The sequence below is a fragment of the Pinus tabuliformis genome, chromosome Q (assembly GCF_031772625.1).
Source record: "Pinus tabuliformis cultivar Carrire ecotype Pingquan chromosome Q, CPIR1, whole genome shotgun sequence".
Lineage (NCBI taxonomy): Eukaryota > Viridiplantae > Streptophyta > Pinopsida > Pinales > Pinaceae > Pinus > Pinus tabuliformis.
In genome coordinates, this window is record NC_142296.1 from 945,835,300 (window position 1) to 945,841,480 (window position 6,181).

Consider the following 6,181-nt stretch of genomic DNA (forward strand, 5'->3'; position numbering starts at 1 on the left):
AAGCCAGCTCAAGCCAACACTTGGCCAATTCCGATGCCTGCCAAGCCCCTACTTCCTTGAGCAATCCCTAAAGGAATTAACCCATATTTAATTGGGAAATCCACTCTCCATAACTACGAAATCCAAACATATGTCCTAAACTGATTACATGCACCATCTGTACAACTCTGAAAATTATACAATTGATAGTACACTGTCCCTGAACTCTAATCTCAACTGGATCTTCCTTTGAACTGATGTGCAAGCATTATTTATGAGTGAATCTTCAGTTAACTGGTGTGGTACTAGTGATGCACTAGTGCAATACTCCACTACTAGACCTCTACTAGTTCCTCCAATAGTTAGAACTAGTTTAATTGACTATAACTCAGTTAGACTGAGTTATCTAATTACAACTCAAAAGAACTCAACATGGGCCCCTAAAATTTGGAGATCACTCTACATGAATCTATATAGACTTCCAACTCAAATTTCCTAAGTCAATTAAGTCAATTTAACTTAATTAACTATTACACGTTGCTATGAGAATAGAAATTCGATTTAATTCAAGGACAAATTAAATTGGAATTTCTTGTTGCTATTTTTAACACTCCCTCTCAACAAGAAAGGGATTATCAGCTACCCCAATCTTGTCTCTGTGAAACTTGAATTTTCATCTTGACAAAGCCTTTGTCAAAACATTTGCATCCTGCTCCTCTGCTGAATATCAATGTGCTTGGATCGATCATGAAAAACTGGATTTTCAGAGAGTTTGATACAACTCTCATTGTCACAGTAAATCACAGTTGGATCCATATGATAACCAAACAAACCAACCAAAATCTTCCTTATCCAAATAGCCTCACAAGCTGCTTGACTAGCAGCCATGTACTATGCCTCTACTAAACTGAGTGCAACTGATCTATGTTTCTTGTTGTACCAAGAAATAACTACTGACCCAATACTGAAGATCCCTCCTGATGTTATCTTCTTTTCGGATGGACTCCCTGCCCAATCTGCATTGGTGAAGCCCTGAAGCTTCACTCCCTCTATCCGTCTGTACCATAAACCATACTGAGTAGTGCCTCTGAGGTATCTCAACACATGCTTGGCTGCCTTTCAATATAGCTTGGTCATCTTAACCACTGCTTGACTAACCTGGTCAACTGCATAGAACATATTTGGTTGTGTGTTTACCAAATACATGAGTGAACCCACAAGCTACCTGTAAATAGTAGCTTCCACTACTTCACCAGAAGTAGCATCCCCCTTCCTCCAGTTACCTACTAGAGGAGTCTACATGGGTTTACTGCTCTCCATGTGAAACCTTTTGAGTATCTCATTAGCATACTTGCTCTGAGAGACAAAACGTTCCTCATCACCTTGTCATACTTCCATACCCAGAAAGTAGTGCATGAGCCCCAAATCCTTCATTTTGAACTCTCATGCAAGGTCCTCTTTGCAAGACTTGATTAGCTTATCATCACATGTCAGAATCAAATCGTTGACATATAAAACAATAATCAATAATTTACCTTCAACCACAATATGGTAAAGGTTTGCATCTGCTTCACTTTTGGTGAAGCCCAACTTGGTGAAGTAGCTATCGATCCTGGTGTACCAAGCACGGGGTTCTTGTTTCAACCCATACAACGCTCGCTTGAGTCGGCACACATGTGACTCTCGGTCAAAGGTCTCAAAACCTTCAGGCTACTCAATATACACCTCTTCCTCAATCATGCCATTAAGGAAGGTTGTCTTTACATCCATCTGATGTATCTTCCATCCCATCTATGCTGACAGTGCCAAAATGGATCTGATTGATGAGTACCTTGCAACAAGAGCAAAGGTCTCATTGTAATCAATCCCCTCCACCTGAGAAAAACCTCGGGCCACAAACCTAGCCTTGTGTTTCTCCACACTACCATATGATGCTTGCTTTACCTTGTAAAGCCATCAGGAACTCACCACTGACTTGTCCGCCAGTCTTGGGACCACATCCCAAACACTATTCCTGACAATGGAGTCATACTCCTCAACCATGGCATCAACCTAAATTGGTTGTTGCATTGCTTCTTCAAAAGAGGATGGCTTAGTCTCAACACATATGCTCATAAGAGCCATATATCCAATGTACCTATCTAGTGACCTCCTCTTCCTGCGTTGTGATGTGGTTGCTCCCACATTCTCTCTCAGATCATGCAATAACCTATCATCCTCTTTGGTGTGCTTTCTCCCATCTCTATAAGACTCTACATGAGTGGGTGTCTCCACTCCCTGATCCTCTGCATGTGGTTGCTCCACATCAATCTGAGGTTCCTCTTTATGAGCGAAAAACTCCTCAACCACATGTAGCTGAAGCTCCCTCTCAAGGGAACATCTCATGGCCTTCTCTTCATCGAATTTTACATCCTTGTGAACCATTGTCATCTTGTTGGTCGATAGGTACACACGATAGTTGTGAGGTGTATTAGTGTACAACCACATCATTGAGGTTCCTCCTTATGAGCGAAAAGCTCCTCAACCACATGTAGCTAAAGCTCCCTCTCAATGGAACACCTCATGGCCTTCTCTTCATCGAATTTTACATCCTTGTGAACCACTGTCATCTTGTTGGTCGATAGGTACATGCGATAGTTGTGAGGTGTATTAGTGTACAACACAAATATCCTCAGCTCTATTGTTGGCTCAAGCTTCTTCCATGCATCTTTGGTTAAATGGCAGTAGACTATTGAACCAAAAATCCTAAAGTGACCCACATCTGGTCTCTTCCCTGAAAAAGCCTCTTATGGTGTACTCATCCCAAGAATTTGATGAGGGCTTCTGTTCTGCAAATAAACAGTTGTGTTGCATGCCTCGGCCCACAAGTGTAGTGGTAGGCCCTGATCATGCAACATCGTTCGTGCTGCCCCTAATATGCTTATGTTTTTCCTTTCATCCACCCCATTTTGTTGTGGGTTATGAGGTGTTATCAAATATCGTTGAATGGCTTATTCCATGCAAAAGTTTTTAAACTCATTCGAAACATACTCTCCACCATTATCACTCTTGAGAGCTTTAACTTTTCTGCCAGTATCTTTCTCGACCAATACTTTAAATTCACAAAACTTTGCAAAAGTCTTATCTTTCTTCTGCATGAAGAAGATCCAACATTTACGAGAAAAATCATCAACAAATATAACATAATACTTGTGCTTGGCCATGGATGTTGTCGAGAACGGTCCACACACATCTGAGTGGACTCGATCGAGGATCGCCTGTGCTTGACTGTCTTTGTCGTGAAAGGAAGCTTTGACGTATTTTCCCAAAGTACACCCTTTGCATGTGTCAACCTACTTTTATGTACCTTTTGGAAGACTGGTAGAAATTTGTTGCATGATTTTCAAAGCGCCATGATGCAAGTGACCCAACCTCCTGTGCCACAACTCACTGATGTCTCGGCTCTATACCTTCTTTGCTTTCGTGCTCAAGGCAGCACAATCTTCTATCTCCAACTTGTAGAGATTCTATGTGGTGATATCTTCTAGAGTCATCGCATTTATGTTTTTTGCAATCAACATTTTGAACCAACCTCTGTGGTTCATCATCAGGATCAGATGAGTGAATAAGTCAGAGATGAATAGGGTAATAAATTGAGGATAGGGTTGGGATGGGAATGGATGGAGCCGACAGTTTAGAAAATGATATGAAATAGATCTAGTTATTATTTATTAATGAATATTAATGAATATTAAATTTCTATTAATGAATCCCCCGATCGGGGTGACAGAGTGGGTAAACAAAAGTAATGGCGATGTCAGAAGCCAGGAGACGTGAGGACTACTTACCGCAGCTCGCATGATTATAGCGCAGAACATGGAGAGGTACTGCATCCCAAGGGGGATGTCAGATGGGCGAAGTGGCGTGAGGAATGTTGGGAAGAGGAGAGGTGGTAAGGACGGCGGTGTAAGGAGGATGGGACGGCAGGTAGGTGCGACAGAGTATGAAAGCAGGGGTAAGGAAAGAAGGATGGATAGATTGCAAGGGAGAAGGCGGAGGAGAGTGACGGCAAGTGAGACACGCATCCAGCAAGCAGGAAGAGTAACCTCCGGTAGTTTACTGTATTTTCTCTATAATTTGCAAAGGAAAATTCAGTATGATGGGAGGGTAAAGGAACTTGGGTCAGGGAGGGAAGGAGAGACACCTCGTGTAGAGGTTATGCTGTGCAAACAGAGCAATAGTAGCGAGAGGGAGTGGCCCGATAGATTTGCTTCGAGGCCGAAAAGGATGGAGGGCTTAGAAGATAATAGGGAGGGGCGCACTATGCTCAGTGCTAAGGATAGAAAGGCAAGAAAGGATTGTATCAGGGTGGCAGGGAGGTATGAGAGTCCGTAAAATTTCTTCAGGCAGAAATTCTGGGTAGGAAAGGTAAGCTCGGGTAGCAGAGAGGAGAGAGCTTGTTAGGGGAAGCCGGGCAAAAAGTTAAGAAAGAATGGGGTGACCTTCAAAGGGGGGAATGCTGTGAAGAGAGGGAGTGGTGTCAGCCAACAAGGCAGGAAGAGAGAGGAGAATCTTAGTGGGAAGCTCCCCGTGTTCACTATACCGGGGCTGCTTAGAGAGGGGGTCAGCCTGAGGGAACCCAAGGAGGGAGGACGTGAAAGAGGAGGAGAGACAGTAACCAGGGGTCCGAAAGAGAAGCAGGACAGAGGGAGTAGGGAGAAGGTGAGGACCATCCCGGGATCTTTGGAGTACTTGGGAGCAGAGGAGTGTTGACATAGGGGAGCTAGCGCAGGTAAACAGAAACCCTATGAAACAATTGGAATTTGGACCGGTAATGGCAGTTTTATCCTAACTCTGAACTGTGTCCATTGTGAATAGGTAGCAGAGACCAGAGACATGGCACGGGCAGCAAGAGGACAAGGTCGCAGAGGTCAGGGAAATAACGGACCTCGTTCTCAGGACATGAGAACCTCAGAAAAAGGATGGGAAGATGACCCATGGATGAGATCGTGAAGGAAGTAGCCAAGGCTTACAAGAAAGGCACATATGAAGGGATAAGGAAAATTATTGAGGAAATGGAGGAAATGATTATGGAAGAGGACTCGGAGGAAGAAATGGAGGAATGGAGAGACCTCATTCCCGATCCTGGAAATACTAGAGGAAGGCTTTCTCAATTTAAACAGACCTTACATTTGTACTGGCTCATGAAGAGGCTGGTTGGAAAAGTGATGGAACAAGTGTCCATGGGGATGGCTTTGATAATCAGAGATATGCTAGATTATAAATGAGACCTGCAGACCATACAGTTCCAGCTATGTAAGTAGGATATAAGATTAGATCAAATACAGAGACACATTCCATGCATTGTTGAAATGACACCAACAAATGGAGATTCAGCTGAAGACCCAGTGTCGAGTCAGAATAGGAAGAGCCCAAGGAATAGACTGAGCTCATGGATCTCAGGTTACTGTTTTTTTAGCGACTAGTTTTCTTTTATATGCATGTTTATGGGACCTAAGATGAAAGACTGGTTTTTAAATAGTTCTGTATATATTGTTTGGGTAGAAAGACCGATAACTTTCCAATTTTGGATGGCTTATAATATGCATAGGTGGCCAACAAACTTGGTTTCCCATTGGGCAAGTTGAGGCCACCTATTGACAGTATGTGGATTCAGTTTGCTTTTATATAAATAGAAAAGGAGGACCTACCTAAGCTTACAAAAAAAAAATAAAAAAATCTATTAATGAATATTAAATATTAGATAATTATATTGTTTAATTATTGAATAAATGATTATAATTAAATGTTGTGACCTAATAATACTATTGATTATCCACTAACTCATAGTTTTCTACATAATTAATTGGTTTATGTTAATAACAAAATTTTAATGACAAATTCTTAGTGATGATAATAATGTTTAAATATTGTATGATTTAAAATGTTAAGTACTAATTAAAACACAATGATTAATAATGATCATGAACTAACTTATTCCTATATGTCTAATTAATTGAAATTTTATTATTTTCAAAATAATAGTTAGAACTTAATGTTTTAATGATTGTTATTTTATCTTTATTAATAGTTATTGAGATTATCTAGTTAGTGATGCTCCTCAATCTTAATGCTTCTAGCCTATTATTATATCTATATTATTTACTAATTATTATTTATTGTTTTGTAAAGTTTTTAGTTATTAAAGGCTACTTAAGTTAGC